We start from the raw sequence: 17,526 nt of genomic DNA on the forward strand, positions 1-17,526 counted from the left end.
GATAAAATCCATCTCCAGGGACCATCTGACGCAGCCTGGTTTCTGTAGGCACACAATATATGCTATTAGTATTTCTACTTAACCTATGAGGCAACACCGACCTACTTGCTAAATATGATGCACATAGAGACCTCAGCTCAGTGTCTGGCAAATAGTAAATGTGAAAACATTTTGGTCAGCATCATGATTATTAACTTATTCTAGTCGACAAATACTTAGATATACGTTATACTACGTGGAAAGACCCAAGACAAAGACAAAGAAGAGGTAACCATTGCCAAGGAGCTTGCACTCCAGGAGGGAGATTACTCCCATTGGTGTAGAAAGGGTCTGGGTAAGTACTGGCCAGAGATGGCAAAGAGTAAGGCAGAGCCTGTGTCTTCCGCATAAAAATCAAATGGGAGTTCTCACAAGGCACTTCTGGATAAAAAAAACAAATTTAAGGATTGAGGTCAAATAATAAATAAGTTACCCAAGGAAATGTAGGATTTTGTGGGGTGAGGACAAGCCTTTGCAACTTTTTACCAAAGATTCTAGATGGTATTAAATAATTGTGCTTTCCCTATCTCTTGAGACGCTGAGGGTACTGGTGGGACAGTTCAGTGGGGCAGTCTACGCTGGCATGCCACACTTCCCTGTGCTCTCTCTGACCCTAAAGAGCAGGGTCTGCATAATTCAGAAGGTGAATTCCCCTACTTCTTTGAGAAATGGGTCTTAACAAATGGGCAGTACTTCAGGTGAGGGAGAGTGGCTGTGGAGGTCACTGGCTCAGTGGGGGCAAGAGGACAAGATGACCCAGGACTCAATTCCAAGGTAACATCTGAGGTTTCATATCATAGCCGATCTGCGGGTTGTGACACAATTCTCTATTTGATTGAAACGTTTAGCTCCATGAAACAAGACAACAAGAACCCCTTGTACTGGGTCTCTGGGTAGATACACAGATAAGAGATCTCTTCCTCATCTGTCTATGGTACTAGCTCCGGGATGGGAATTAGGGGATCCAAGTTCCAGGCCCAGCTCCATGCTTTTTGCACGCTGCGCACTCTTAACCACCCTGTAAAACTCAATGGGACTTGCTGCTTTCTGGCATCCTCCTAACATTGATGGGGAAAATGGGACACTAAAAACATTCCCTTTTGACCTCCCTTTTTAAATTTATTGGGGTGACATCAGTTAGTAAAATTATATAGGTTTCAAGGGTATAATTCTATAATATATCATCTATCTATTGCATTGTGTGTCAGTTCTCCTTCCATCACCATATATTTGAGCCCCTTTACCCCTCCTCTACCATCCCCCCACTCCCCTTCCCCTCTGGTAACCACTAAACTGTTACCTGTATCTATGAGTTTTTGTTTGTTCGTTTGTTGCTTTCAGTTTTATATCCCAAACACAAGTATGAGTCAAATCACATGGTTCTTGAATGTTTCTGTCTGACTTATTTCGCTTAGCATGATCATCTCAAGATCCATCCACATTGTCACAAATTTGGCCCCTTTTATGTCCTCCCCGCCCTCAGAACTTTGGGCCCTGGAGGAAGAGATGGCACCAGAGGCGCTTGCGGTGGGGCTGCAGCCTCATAAACCCAGCTGCGGGAAAATGAGAGCTGCGTACCTGGTGTTTGTGTTCACAAGCTGGCCTCCCTGAGCTCATTATCCCAGACCATCCCTTCTCTCCTTCACCTCCATCCACTTGGCCCAAATCTCCCATCCTAATTTGGCGGTGTAACTCATTTCTTTCATTTCTCCCCAGCTAAAGGCTCTACAGAAGAGAGTGTTGGCAAAATAGCTGAAGGAATGTAAAGAACCTGTATATTCTGCCTCTTTATGTATTCTTTATGCTCTTGGACCTTTCATGGGGCTGGAAGCCCCATGATAGTAATGAGTTATTTGGGGCATGCAGTGTTACTGGGCCTGAGTGTAATGTAAATGGAATTATTTGCCGTGGAAATACCCAGTCCAATCTCTTACAAATTGCAATCTTTGAAACAAGGTCCCTTTGGAAGGTTCTTAGATAAATGTATACCTTGTTTGAGAGGTTTGCAGGAATTCAAGAGATATTTCGGGATCTTTCTATATAAACACAGATTGGCTCTGCTCTATTTGTCATAAAATTTAATTAGAAATCATTTATCAGAACCTGTTAATTGCCTGACTGTTCATTGTTTGACAGGTTAGGTTGAACACCAAACTACTTCTCCAAAAACTTCAGCTATGTGCCACTTAATTATATGTGTATGTGTGTGTGTGTGTTTATTTACATATGCATGTATTTATTTATTTATGAAAGTAAATTAAGCAGGGCTTTGTGTTTTGCTTGGTTAGGTTAAAAAAAAGATTGCTAAACGCAGCTTTTTTCTATGTTCAGAACTGTGCAAGACCCAGGGGCGAGAGGTTATAAAACACCACCCTTTAAAAAATCAAACCAGGGAGTTAAGGCTTATCAAAATGAATCAACTAGATGAAAAATGCAAGGCTCTGTGTAGCTACGATTATATGGATCCCAGGTACTAATTATAGAGCTGTTCGGGGAAACAAGTTACCAACATGGGATGGAGGAGGTGGACTTTCTGCAATTTTTGTAAAATGCTGGAAGTTGCCCAATGCTCCTTTTAAAGGACCACAGAGAAATCCTTGTCAGGGTGCAGACCTAGGAAACAGCCTGCCTCTCTCCTGAGAAACAGCATAGCAGCCATGATCCTGGCCAGTCTAGTCAGAGGTGTTTGGTAAAGCCTAGAAGAGGGTTTTTTTGAGGCTGGTGTCCCAGCACAACCTGGAGAGCAGCTCAGAGGCCCAATGGGGGATTCTAATAAAGATCACAGTGGCTGCAACACGAAAGGAAGGGTCCTGAATTCAGAACCAAGAGGCCTAGGTTTTCATGCCAGCCTCACAAGTCACTGTTTCCTTGAATGAGTCACTAAACCTTCTTCAAATCACCTTCAGTTATGCCTTTAAAAGTTTTTTAAAGCATGATGAAATAACATTCGAACGTGGGAGGGATACTTGTTTGGAGGGTGTGCCCTAGAGAGAACCATCTCCCTGGATATCTAGACGAGAGGGGACATCACAAGAAGACAGAACGAGCCACTTATCCTGCTTCACGTTGGTCTGGGTGATCCCTGATGCACACCACCCATCGTATTTCCCAGCACCATCCTGCATTCTGGAGAGGGGACCACCATCACTCCCTTAGGCTGCCAGCCTGTGGAGGGGAGTCTGCATTTCCCAAAGAGCCGAGAGCCCTTCTGTTACCATAGAAACAGGGGTGGCGGTAGCTCATCCACTCTGTGCTCCCACTAAGGGGGGAACTTGATAACACCCCTGGAGCACAGTGTATTAGTAGTTTCCAGACAAGGAAATTGCAGCTTAGAGATACTCAGAAATGTGCCAAAGTCATATAGCCATAGGTGGGAGAGTGGTTATGGAGTCCAGGTCTTTGTGACCATCTCACCATGTCTGCATCGGGGGAGGAATGGCGCACAGCAATGAAAAGGACACCAGCCTGGGACTGGGAACCCTGTGCTCTGGTCCCTGCTTCACTGCTATTACATCAAATGACCTTGGACAAAGCCCTTCCCCATTTTGGGCCTCACTTTTCCATTGAAGACATTGAACCAGTTGCTCTCTGCACTGAATGCACAAGATGTATTGGTATCTAGTTTTCCAAAGAAAGGGTCCATAGCTTTAACAGATTTATAGAGGGAGTCATGATCCCTCCAAATATTAAGAATCACTAATTTAATAATGCTAGCTAGTAAAAACATACTAGTCACTGCCAATACTAAAAATATTTTATGTTCAGCATTATTCTAAGCATCTTACCTATTTAACCTAATTTGACCCTCACAACAACTCCATAAAGCAGGTATTTCTTTACATCCATTTTAGAGATGAGGCAACGAAGGCACAGAGACGTTAAATAACTTTCCCCAGGACACACAGTGAGTGGTAGAAACCAGACTCAAACCCAGGCAGGCCGGCTCGAGAGTCCATTTTTTTTGACCACTACACTCTTGTTACTTTCTAACAGACACGTGACATGGGACATCCCAGTATGACAGCTGAAGGGTCAAAGGGCCAGTACAGTTCAGAGATCCTCCTGACCTTCCAAACCTTTTTGTGCTCTGTTGGACCCAGTTTTCTTTTCACCTACAGTGCCAGTGTCCTTTACAGTATGCTGGTACATAAAATAGAGGCAAGCTCCTCTGAGAAAAGAGCAAAGTGTATGCCATACTTACGAGTGTGCATGTGTGTGTGTGAGATGCAGGGGTAAGTGTGTGGGATGTCTCAAAGGGCTGCCCTTCTGCTCCACACGGTGGCTCCAACTCACCCTTTCTACACCCTGTAGCTCCAGAACACATAATGTGGGAATCACTGACCTTGTCCTGCCCTTGTACTTTATAGGGGGAAAATGAGGCACAGAGAGCCAGGAGCTGGGTGTGGGGCCCAAGTTCCAGAACCCAGTGTACTTTTCTCTTTCTGCATGATCTCCTTGCTGTAACCAGACCACTGCCCTACCTATGGCCATGGGACTGTTGCCAGTCAAGGACAAACACATTTACATACATATTTTCCAAGCCTCTCCCGGGGCTGCCTGGATGTTTGAATGGTTCTAACCTTCTAGCTGGCTGAGGACAGTCACCAGAAGGCTTGCTAGGGCAGGGCAAATACAAGAAAGGCTTTGGGGTGGTTTGGCAATGTCAGGAACATCCATGTCAGTGGTAGGAAAATGCTCCACTCCAAGTGGTGGAATCGGGGTGGGAGTGGGGGGTGGACACCTAGAAGATGCTTATATTCCTCAAGTCAAATCACACCATTTGTCTACTCAATGTTGGTGGCCTGATGAGGAGGAAGACAGCAGCCGTTCTCCTGCCAGTGCCCAGAATCTGATGAAGTTCATTCTTCTGGACAGAATGTGTCTGGGGATGTCAGACCTACTTACAAGCCACAACTTTGCTGTCCTCCCTGCCACCTGCCTTCCCTTCTGGGTTTGCCGTCATGTCCCTTTGCTGCCTCAGCAGTTGGCAGCTGGACCTGGCTGAGCGTTCTAAGGAACAAGGTCTCAGGAATGCTATGGCCTGATTTAAGCAGAGAGCACTGTGGGGTAGGGTGGGGACCAGCAGTCACAGAGCTTTCCAGCAAGTCTACAGGATGCTGAATGCCTGGGCGGAGTTTCTAAGCACAGCGATTGAGGAGCACCCTCCTGGGACCACAGTGAGGAGGGAAGCTGGGCATTCTCACCTGCCCACTCTCCCCTTCATACTCAGGTTCTAATGAAGGCTGCAGGGGATCCACTATTCATTCCAGGGAGCACCGACCGGGTGCCAAGAACTGTGCTAGGTGCCGGGGGAAAAATGGCTGTACAGGCAGTCTTCACGAAGCTGTGAGTATAAGGGAGAGGCCAACTTAAGTCAAATAAAAACACAGTTTGTAATTAGAATTGGTAATTAGCTTCACAAAGGAAACATAACGAGTTAAAACAAATGGGTGGAAGTTTGATTGAGTCTTGGGGTTGCAGCAGGGAAAAACTGTGTGGCAGCGATAGAACTGAGTGAGGTCTGATGAGTAGGTCAAGTGACTAGGGGAGGTGGGAACAGCATCCACATGGAGGGAACAGCAAGTGCAAAAGCACTGAGGCTATAAGGCACAGTGTGTTATTCACCGTGAAATATCAGGGACACAGTCACACACGCACACACACATCCTATTTCCTCGTTACCTACCATATCACACACATGTCACATGTTCTCATTTTGCCTTTCCTGAAGTATTGTAGAGGCAGGCACAAACACAGGACACGGTTAACTAAAATGGGAGGTCATATGTGGGACCTAATGGGGACACAAGGGAGGCCATAATAGCCTTGATGGTTGGCAAATCAGTTTACTGGAGGAGATAACCCTTGTCTAAGAGTAAGATTTCCCAGACAGAGAAAGGGAGGAATGAGATGATTGGTACAGCTTCAGCAAAAGGTGAAATGTAGAAAACAGCCGAGAACCTCTATAGGCAACCACCAGCATTTTGGTGTTACTGGGAGACACATAGCAAAGCAGGGGGTGGCCGGTTAGGCAGAACCGCCTTGTGTGACATCCTTTCATGCGTTGATTTTTTCCATGAACATTGATGGAGCATCTATACGCTACGGACCAAGCTCTGGGGCTCTGATACGGCACAAAATCAGACTTGGCCTATGGCCTGGGAATCAGAATTCACACAGAGCCAGGACTCAACCAAGCGAGGGAAACAACCCAACAATCAGACCAAAAGGAGTCGGGGCGATGACCGTGAAGAGTAGCCAGAACGGGAACTTTGCAGACCCTCTTAAGAAGGTTGCTCTTCAATCTCAAAGTAGTGAGGTGCTCTCAGGGGTTTTCAGCAGGAGTTTAAACACATTCGGATTGGCGTTTTGAAAAGATGATTGTGGTGCTGTGAGGGGGAGATATCGATCCTCTGACTAGGATACGCTACCCCTCTCTAACTGCTGTCTGTCACGGCAATGGGAGGGATCCATGGAACACACGCGACAGCGTCGTCTATCCACGCAGAAACCCTAGCAGCTTCCACGCACTCTCTCTGCACTTGGAACCGTCTCGGATTGCTAGTAACGACTCGTTCCTGACTGCATCTGAGGCCAACGGTGATACCTCTGCAACAATTACATTAACATCAGAGCTCGGAATGAGCTGATGGAAAGCTGTTCATCCATGTAATGAGGTCTCAGTTGTATTTTTAAAATGTGCCAGATAGTCTGGTAAGAGACAGCAGAGTTTTTCTGTTTGTCAAGAGATGGGGGAGGTAAAACTCGAGTTTCGGGGCTTCAGCTGCAATATGAGAAATGTCATCTGTCCATGACGTGCTCAAGGCAGAATAAGCAAACGTGAAAGGAGCAGTGACAGTGAGAGAAGCCCAGGACAAGATGTGGGTGGGAGGGGAAGGCGAAATGGACGTACACGTTGTAATTATCACCTAATAGTGATTGAGCATTTAACAATAGATCGGGCATCACCTATACCAGCTCACTTAAATAGGACAGCTCTGTGGGGTAGGTGTTAATATTAACTCCATCGACATGGGGCTCAGAGAGGTGAATTCCAATCCACATCTTTCTAACTCCAAAGTCTGATTTTACAATGACCTGACCTTATGCTCCATCCCTGGATAAAAAAGCCCTGAATTGGTATCTTTTGGTGTAGAATCGGGAAGTCTGTTTTATGTAACAGATTTCAACCCCTTCAGCTTTCCCAGTTACATTGTTAGTGGTTCTCAGCATCAACTGCCCTGTGGAATCATCTGAGGGGCTTTGGGAAACTCCCACGCTCAAGCCCCACCTCAGAGATTTCGATTTAATTAGTCCTGTGCAGTGCTTGCTAAACTTTCATGTCCTGCAAACCATCTGGCGATTTTGGTCAAGTGCAGACTCAGATTCCATGGGTGTGGGTGGGGGCTGAGATCCTGCCTTTTTAACCAGGTGATGGCTACTGGCTGGGGGAACCTCACCTGCGGCAGCTACAGTCCAGGGCAAAGAGAACCATTGCTTTAGAGAGACAGTTTCAGTCTGGTGCTTATTAATGTTTTCTTTTTCTTTTCTTTTTTTTTAGGATTAAAAAAAAATCATTATTAGAATGAGTCATACATGCCCATGGAACACAAATCAAACAGCAAATAACGGCCTCCTTCCCCCTCTGTTTCTAAGCACCAGAAGCCCTTTCTTTCTACACAATCAAATGCCGTCAGCCAGAGGGTTTGTTCATAAACAAGCATAGATGTATGTGTGCATATGCCCTTTAAAAACCCACACATGTCAGTATTCTAATCATACCATTCAGCACTTTCCTTTTTCAGTTAACAATATATCTGCTTCATAACATTAAGAGCTGCCTCCTTTTTAACTGTGGGAAAGTATATACCAAATGTACTCTTTTAACCATTTTTACGTGTAGAGTTCAATGCCATTAAGCACACTCCCACTGTTGTGCCACCATCACCGTCATTCATCTCTAGAGCTTCACAAATGCAACTGCATATCTGCGAAACGGTGCCAGTTAATGTTTAACTCTTCTCTGAAATAAAGCAGGAACCCGTCTCGGGGCCAGAGCTTTCAGCAGACACCAGTGTCTGGCTTGTGTTTACTCATGGTGCTCTGTGATCACCGTATTTAATTTTACAGTGACTCTGTGATAAGAAATCCTAATTTCCCACTTAAAGTCATGCCCTTTTTAAGCAAATCTAATTTCCACTGAAATGACCATGTCTGGGAAGCAGGAGTGAAGTCTGCCCCTGGCTGTGCCACCAGATGTGAAAGCTGCACATCATGAAGGACTGAGGCTAGGACATGCCACCTGTCGCCTTCTGAGCTCCCAGCTGACCTTTATCTCCAGACACTGGGCAGTAAAAATGGCCTTTCCTCGGGGCCTCAGGACTTGTACCCAGAGGCAGCCTTTGCAAAGGGCTGGGCTTGTTTTCTCTAAACCGGACCACATACCAGTCCCTCCTTCATCACCCTTAGCAGAATGACAACCAAGAATGAAGGTCAAGTCTCTCATGGGATTTTGTGTCTTCTGATAGACACAGGGAGCTCAAATGCAGATACTTTGCCGTAGATGACACCAGAGGCTGCCCTTCTAGAAAATGACACGTTTCATGTGACGGGGGATCTGGCTTGAGAAAAATCAGAGAAGGACCAGCATTCATCTCAGATGAGAGGTTGTATCACAGACCTCGGCTGAAGGCAAGAGGTGCATTTTCTGTGCAGACCACAATGACAAGAGCTTGGGACTGGGAGCCCACCGACCCAGCATGGAGACCTGGGCTCACCACCAACCAGCTCGGGGATCTGTAGCAAGTCCTTGCACCTTTCCAAGTATCAGAGTTTTTTATATATGCAAAATGCTGAGGTAAAGATCTTATGAAGATTAAATAGAATATACGTAAGAAGGTATTTAGCACTGTAATTTTGCTCACTACATGGAAATCTTGTAGTTCTGGACTCCTCAGCTGAAGGAAATTAAAAAAAGGAGGAAGATGTGGGCAAAAAGTGGGGTCCAGGGATACTCAGATGGTCACTGTCTAGCCAAGCTTCCACCTGTGACTGAAAGAATGTGTGACAGGCCTTCCAGGGTGAGCTGTGGCTGGAGAAATGGCATTATTAGATGTGAGGGAAATGACAAGCTCCACCCTAAACAAAGTCCAGATGAACTCAAATCGTAGCTGGGCAGAGAAATGCTCTACTGAGGAGCTGGCAAAAGAAAATGTGTCCCAAGTTGTACAAGTAAGAATTCCAATGACCCAACACTAAGCCTCCTGACTTCTTGCTTACTATTAAGCACAACAAACACCAACGATGGATCTGCACTAGACACATACTTTCCTTAGAAGCTACCACACTGATCCAGTGAATAACATCTGAGTCTTTCCCACATACCAGGGGACATTGTCAAACAAGACGGAGAAGACCCTCGTACTCATGGGTGGACATCCTCATGGGTCCCCTCTAAGCCCGACTCCATGACCCATTCAAATCACCTGCATATAACCCCTGCTTTTCTCTGAGTGTCCTGGCAAGGCAACAGTATCTGGGGATACTTCTGCCACGCAGAGGAAAAGGAAATAGATGGTTTTATCTTCAGAGGTGAGCACAAGTCTTTGTTTGCAAGATCTTGCCTTTGTTAGGAATCAACCAAGATTCCCACTTATCGGGGTCCTCCTGTGATGGGAGAGCAGACTGAGCAGAAGGGATAATGAGAGACGGCTGGGGCACTGGCCAGAGCTGCTCCGGTCATTGATTGGAAGATTGGCACATGAGGAGGAGCAGTGCAGTCAGACGGGGCCTGGAAAAACGTCCTTAGCACGAGCTGCAAAAGCAGACTGTGCACAAGAGAAAGCTGGTGTGTGATCTTGTGGCAGAAAAGAAGAATTTCCCATCAAACCATAAGTTGGTGCATTATGCTGGTCTGGGGAAGGGATTTTGACGTTGAAAGGACTAGGTTCAAATCCCACTTCCACAACTTACTTAGTAGGTGCTTAACCTTACCAAGCTCAGTCTCCTAATCTGTAAAGTGATTAGCGTAGCACTTACATCATTAGGTTGAGGGAGAATTAAGTGAAACCCCATATACACTGGGGTCAATGCAGTGCCCAGGACACTGCAGAAGTGTTACTAGTAAATGTATGCAGAGCTGAACAACAGGAAAACAGTGCTATGCTACCATGGAAAATAGACAATTTGTGCGAGGTCACATAGTCAATAAAGGGCGTGGTATTCAAGACTTAACTCGATTTCTCCGATTCTTTCTGCATTCCTTCCTGGGAACAGTCCAATTGCTTAAGTACTACTTGGGAGGGATGGCACTTTCTTGATATACGGCCACAATTCAGACCCCCCTTTTTGTCTGCTTTTATAAATAACACAATTCACAGGCCAGTCCTCAGGCTAAGATGCCAATTACTGAATTATCTCACAGCATTGAAAGCGCGCTTTATGATCTGTGATCAAATTGATTTGCTCTTAAACCAGGCTCAAAAGAGAACAAGGAAGGAAAGAAAAATTGGAAAAATGCAAAAGGGTTACTGTTCAAGAGGTAGGTAATGGACCGAGGGTCCCTTGGAGAGACAAAACGTCCACCCTCATGCTTCCCTACTGTGATATTCCTGAACTAAGAGGTGTGGTGGGGAGGCAAGCTGAGTAATTAGGGACCTTAGCTGTGCCCTGGTAAGATGAGGCAAAACAAAAACAAACAGGCTCACCACCCAGGTCAGGGTGGGAAGAACCAGAGAAACTGGGTGAGGCAGGTCTACCCACATCCCCCATGGCATAGCCCAGCAGGACAGGTTTGTCCACAGCTAATCATTAATGTGTTATCAAATTATCTCAGAGATGCTGACTCAGGCAGGAGGCGTTTGGGGCAGTTCAGTGCAGAGGTGAAGACCGTGTGTTTAGTCACACAGGTTTGGGTTTACATCCTGGTGGTGTCACTTTCAGCTGAGTGCCCTGGCCAAGTTTGTAGGTTCCCAAATGTCATCTTCCCTAAAATAGGAAGGAGAATACTAGAACCTACTTGAGAGTGTTGTGTTAGGAGTACCTGCGCTAATTAAATAAACCCACACGTAGCAAGTACTCAATAAAAGGAAGCTGTTAATTATTAATTACTATCATTATCTGAGAAGCATCTCAGAGCCATGCATACTCTGTGCAGGCAGCAGCAGGGTGACTGCTTTTCAGGGGTCATGGTGCTCCTACATTGCGTGCTAGGATCCTGGCAGACATAAGTTCCCACCCAGGGGGAGAATGAACCTGTAAAGTAACTGCAATAGCCAACACGATGGCAGGAAAGGCACAAATGCTGCCGTCTGTCTTTGACCAGCCCAGGACTGACCTCTGGACAATTTCTTGTGGTCATTTATCCCAACATTGATGCTAACTCAGGAGATTATAGTGATAGATTTAAGCCAACCCAGGACAATGGTATCACAAAGCTGGAAGAAGCCCCCTAGCTGGTCAGGTCTGGAAACAGTAGTGCCGTTGATGGCTTTTCATCAGCAAACTCATCACCGGCAGACCAGTGTGGTTGCCTGCCCACAGAGAGAATACTGAGCAGAGGAGAAAGTTCTGGCCGGTGTGGCGATATCTTAGAGACATAAATCATTTCCAACAAGACACTTCACTTACTAGCCTCAAGAGGACATGAGGCCAAGAAGTTCCTGTGGATACATGCCTGGAGAGAAGTAAATAGGTTCTTGGAGTCTAAATTCCTGTCCAACTGTGAGTTCCAAGAGGAATTTGTGTTTCCTTGAGAGTTTATTGAGGAAATAGAACATAGAAGAGAGAAGGGTCTGGATGAACTCAGTTCAAATCCTGATTCTAGCCATGCGCCCTGGCTCTTCATCAGTTTCTGCATTGATATGATGAAACTGAGCGGACATCACTCCTAGAGGGCTGAGGGAAAAGTGGCGGCGGCAGCAAACATGTGAGAGAACATTACACACCAAACATTGACTCAGCACTTTATAGGTCTTCATTGTCATAATGCTCACAGGACACTAAGGAAAAAGTTCAGTAGTATGCCTGTTTATGGATAGGGAAATCTGAAACAGAGTGGTTGAGAAACTTGTCCAAGGTCACACAGCTAGCGACTGACAGCCAGGCATCCTAACCATGAGCCCATGTCCTTCACTCCTATGATGAACTGCTTCTGGCACATGAGATAATATGAGGAAAATGCTTCTAGTAGTGCCAAGTATGAAGTGGTTAATAAATGCTGACTGTCATTATTATATCATTACTCCCCAGCATAGCATACAGTGTCTGCAAACTCTCCTAAAGATTTTAAGAATTTTGAACAGCTTGAGCATCCACTATATGCCCTGGGCTAGGGCTGAGGATTTTCATATTCTCTTTTGGCAAGACATACAATTTTGCTTTCTTTATGAAAATATTTATCCTTTTCTTAAAAGGCCACTTGGGAAAAAGGAGTAAGTCAATCAGTGTACATGAAAACTGGGTTCCATCACTCACTACCTGACGACGTCATACTTTCTAAGTCTCGTATTCCGTATTTCCAAAAACAGAGACAGTCAGCATGACCATGAAATGAGATTGTCCAAGGCCTCCTCTTAGCAGTGAGTAAGTTCTCAGTACAAGTTCACTGCCAATATTATTCCCCCCACCAGGGCCCAACAAGTTGGAAAAGCATTACTGAGAAGCATGGCCAGGAGTCAAGCCCAGGTCCCCAGACACTTAATGTAATTCTCTTTCCATAATACAGTCTTGCGTATGAGCCCCTTCCTCCCCAGTAAAATCATCTGGACTCTGGCTTGGCTCCTGATTAAAAAATATATTTTCAAAGGCATTTAAAAAAATCTAGAATAGCACAAGGGAATAGAAGACAAGGAGTGCCTTAAAAAAAAAAAGAATCACAGAACAACCTGAGGATCAGATATAAAAATCAGACGTCTCTTAAATCAAATAGGATCAGGGCTGATGCCAGGAAAGCTCAACACACATTACAATGAAGAACACATAAGTGCAGGAAGGGACCCATAAAACCACCAGCATGTGAAATACTGCCAAACGCTGCGTGCTTGCCAAGGAAGAAGCATCACTAGGCCGCTGTCTAACGCGCTCCTGGCTGCAAAGCGAAGAGGCTGGGTGTTAATTAAAGTACCTAAGTCGATTCTTGAGGTAGCTGCCTGGGAAAAGAGATCCTGCAGAGAAGTCTCTTCCTCTGATAGATTTCCTTTGGAACTGTGGATTTTCTGCAAGTGAAATTCTCCAAAACAAACACACCTCCCTGTGTACTCTGCTCCCCGTTGCTAGAGGCCGGCTGCTTTTGAGCAAGAGACCTAATGTGCTGGTTTCTTTATCACTGTCACACTGAATGCAGGCATGCCTCGGACGGATGGTGGGTTTGTTTCCAGACTACCACAATAAAGAGAGTATTACAGTAAAGCGAGGCATCATCTTTTACTGCTAGAGGGGCTTGCCTTCAATTTGTAAAAAAACGAACATCTGTGATGCACAATAAAGCTAAGAGCAATAAAACAACGTATGCCTGTACTCTGCAAAGGGCTGGCATCACATGTACACCTTGCGACCACCTCACAGGCTATAGAAGGCAGCTGCTATTCCATTTTACAGGGGATAAACACGAGAAGTGGTGGCACAAACGGACTTGCCCACAGTTGCAAAGAGTGGTAGATCCCATGGAAATATTTTGGACCCCCTGATCCCAAATATGGGCCTCTTCTTATCCTGCCAATGAATGACACCGAAAAATAGCAAAAGACATGTGAGCAAAGCCTGGTGGGAATTTGAATGAGTGGCTTGATGAGCAGAACTGGGAGGGTGCACGCCCAGCTTTTTGGGATCCCGTTGGCGTGGCTAAGATCAATACCATGTTTGGTGTCCAGAAAACCGTGCTGGGGGAAGTCACAGGCAGGGTTGCTTATCAGACTGGTCGGCAGAGACAGCCTGATCATACCTTGCCATTTCTCAGGGAACTATATCCATTGGATGCCATTTAGCCTTTTTCCTTATGTTCCCACAAAGATGACATCATGTGTCCTTTGAGCACCTGAAAACCCTTGTGTTCTTTACTTCAGTTTCTAGGATAAGGCGTTTGCCTTCCCAAAGGAGACCAAGTGGAGGTGCTGTCTGAGAGGGAGGCAAATGGTGGTCATGCTCTCTCCTGATGCCTTTTATTATTTATTCACTCAAAACATAGTAACAGGGCCCGTTATCATTGGAAAATCTGCTAAACCCTAGGGATCCCGTAGTACCCAGCAGGTGGAAGACATGGAAGGTCCCAGACTTCACGGGACTTACACACAAGCAGACAGAATTTCAGATTGCTGTCAGCATCGTGAACATAATCCGCACTGGGAGGGAGTGCAATGGGCGGGCAGTGTTGGTGGGCGGACGCCCTTTTAAGTTCTGTGGTCTAGGAAACCCTCTTGAACAGGCAATATTTGAGTGGTAACCTGATTGAAGACACGGAGCCAAATTCAGGGAAAGCCCAGGGGAGCGTGTTCCAAGCAGAGGGAAGACCATGGACACAGGTCCCAAGGAGGGGAACGAACAGAGGCGACCATGAACTGAGGCATCTCCTGTTAGGTGAGGTTGGGGGTGGGCAAGGGTTAGAGTCAAAAGAAGCCTGGAGAACCACTGTAGGGGGGTTGGGGTTAATTCTAAGTGGCCCAGTGTCTAGCTCTCAAATGTATCTCCTTCCCCCTTCCATTGCCGGCTCTGGTGTTTTAAAGACCAGCTCCATTGCTCAGCTGATAGTCTCTAAATTCTTCGTGGCACAGACCATGTGGATTCCATATTGCTGGCAGTGGGCTCTTAACAGTCGCCAAATCCACAAGAAGGGGCCACTGAGGTCTGAGAAGCAGAGACCACGGTCTAAACTGGTGCCTGAACACAGCAGCAAGACATAGAGACTGTCAGCTTTGCGTGGTCCCAGGAAAGCCTCTTTAGGTGGTTGCTCATCACCTCTTCACGCTTTGAATCTGGACAACCCTTAGCTAACTATGACCTCAGTGGTGTAAGTCAAGAGCCTGGACTGAAATCAGCAATCCCTACTTTGGCTCAGCTACCCTCCCTGAGCCTGAGCACCCTCATCCGTCATGGTACATAATACCGACACCTGCCTCACGGGCTTGCGACAAGATGGAAAGTGCTTCACCCTCCTGCTTTGCAAATCGTAAGCTTTCAGTCAGCTCCTACCATTATGATTTTCGTCAGAAACGCACCTCTGTGTCTCATTTTCTCTCTTCCTCAAACACACCTACTTCTTTCAAAATCCTGTACAGTGGTTTTGTAAGCATCTGGAAAGAGGCCCTGAACTAGTAGAGGCCCTGAACGACTGCCTAAATATGATGGGCTCTCCACAATGGTGATTCATTCTGAGCAAGAGGCAGCAAAGGCAGAGGCAGCCTGCTCCTCAGCACGTGGAAGAAGCCAAGACCATAGAGAGTCATCACCATTCTCATCTGCCTTCATAACAGCCAACTGCACACATGGGGCCTTCCAGCATGAGCAAGGAGCTCCCCAGATAGACAGGAACGCGGTTCCCCAGGAGCCTGTTGCTGCTGTGGCTGGTGGTGAATACAGCAGCAGCCCCCAGGACCCAGGGGACGGAAGCGGAGCCATGGGGCAGCCTCAGAGGCTCCCTTTGAAGCAGCATCCCTGCCACAGGCCGCAAGCTGTGGGGAGAGCGGAGGAGAAAGGACCACCTTCCAGTCTTAGCATCAAGCAGGGCACTTACCTTCTCCTCCTCGGTGCAGGCTCCACAGCTCTGACAGGGGGAGTCAACACTCTTTGGGCGTTTTCATCCTGGTGGGGCCACTAGGGAGGGAGGCTGGGTTGCCACCGCCTCCAGTTATCCCATCAAGGGGTGTGACAGCCGGTGAGAGCTTCCTCTTAATCCGCTGGCCTGAGCAGGCAGCCCCAACCCCTTTCAGAAGCCCAGCCGTCAATGTCACATACCTGTACACAATTCCTCCGCCCCGTTTCCTCCTCTCCCGGCCTGCTGCAGAAATCGGCTTCGCGCCGCCCTGCTGAAGGCTTCTGGGCTCCTCCTCCAAGTCCTGTATCTCCACCCCCCTTCTCTTCTTACCTTCCAGGCTTCCTGGCGGGGCTGGCCTAACCGGCTTAGGAGCCAGAGCTAACCCAGGAGAGGTGCCTGTGCTGTCAGCTGCTGGGTGGTTGGCCTGGTTTCCACCAGCCCGCCCTGCAAACCCAAACCCCCAGTTTATTTTGAGAGAGAGCCCCCGGGTTAGACCCAGAACTTGGGACATTGGCCCAGCTGTGGGGAAATGGAGAGTATCCATTTGCTGGTGATCAATTTTAAAAGTGTAGGAATTTGAAGGTCATGTGTCAGGAGATTGGGACTCTGTCTAGCTGCCTCACAGGGCAACTTCCACCCAGGCCGAGGGGCTGTATCCCTATTCCTTGGCTAAACTGCACCCTCCCTTCAGGGACCACAGCTTTCCTTACTACAGATGTAGCAGATACCTTATTCTTAGTAGAAAGGAGAGGGCGAAAACTTGAGAGAGGTTGAAATCGGCCCATCCGGCTGAAAGGAGATTGCATTTCCTCCTCTGGGAGGTGTTGGGATATCAGCAAGGAAAGTTCAGTGGGGAGTGTGGGGAAAAGGAGACCCCTGATTAAGTGCTCGCAGAGGCCTCAGGCCAGTTGGGGTTATAATGATTTATGTTTCCATTGGCATCATCCTAAAACTGGTTCTGCTCTATCTGTGGCCTGTTATTTCCTTGCACCCTTGTCTCCAAGGAACAGGGACTTAAGCCTGTCAAGCACGTGTCCCATCATGTACTCCTTCTGTGCCACTGAGCCCGGAAGTAATTTTTGGAGTGTCCTCTCAGGTAGGTCCACACAGGGCCCTTCAGTGACTAGAACGGCTACATGAGAAGAGACCTATGTGCATTCCCTGCACGCATCGATATTATAAAAGGCGCTTGAATCTAGACTGCAGTCTAACATAACACTCTCATTGCACTCTCCCATTTTACAAATTTTATCTATGCTTCAAACAAACAGACGCCTGCCTCCTACCAGAAATAGTGAGATTTTGGGTTTTAATCATTGTTTTCCAAATAAAGCCAAGGCATACCTGAACAGGTGTGCTCTCCATGAATTACTTAATTAAAACAGCTCCCTGAAGGCCACTGCAATACCAGAGGGAGAGATGGAAGCACGGAGATTTAATTTTGAGTGACTTTGTTATTAAAATGGAAGGAAGTACAATCTGGCCTATCTTAACTTAGGCGACTGTATTAAAAATCCATCAGAAAGAACGATGCTCTTTAATAACGCAGTGTTTCCAGAGTGTGGTGAGGAGACCACCTACATTAGGATGATTTGGGGAACTTGTGACACCTGCAGGTTCTTGGCTTTACCCCAGAACTCTCTGAGGATGGAGCCTGGGATTTACATCTTAACACCCATCACTCTAGATAATTTCTACATACACCAACGTTGGAGAAGCAATGTAGGGTTTAATGATATTTT

General features: G+C 46.6%; 1 protein-coding gene across 1 annotated transcript in view; it reads right to left on the reverse strand.

The window, feature by feature from the left end:
* Window positions 1–16,011, reverse strand: part of ATP10B (ATPase phospholipid transporting 10B (putative)) — a 258,806-nt gene extending 242,795 nt beyond the window's left edge. Inside the window, exon 1 of the mRNA XM_019740727.3 lies at window positions 15,764–16,011. The gene's annotated coding sequence lies outside the window, so the exon portion shown is untranslated. The remainder of the gene's footprint in view (window positions 1–15,763) is intronic.
* Window positions 16,012–17,526: the final 1,515 nt, after the last annotated feature.

Source organism: Rhinolophus sinicus, chromosome 5 (assembly GCF_057876585.1).
Source record: "Rhinolophus sinicus isolate RSI-liver-muscle chromosome 5, RSI-T2T, whole genome shotgun sequence".
NCBI lineage: Eukaryota > Metazoa > Chordata > Mammalia > Chiroptera > Rhinolophidae > Rhinolophus > Rhinolophus sinicus.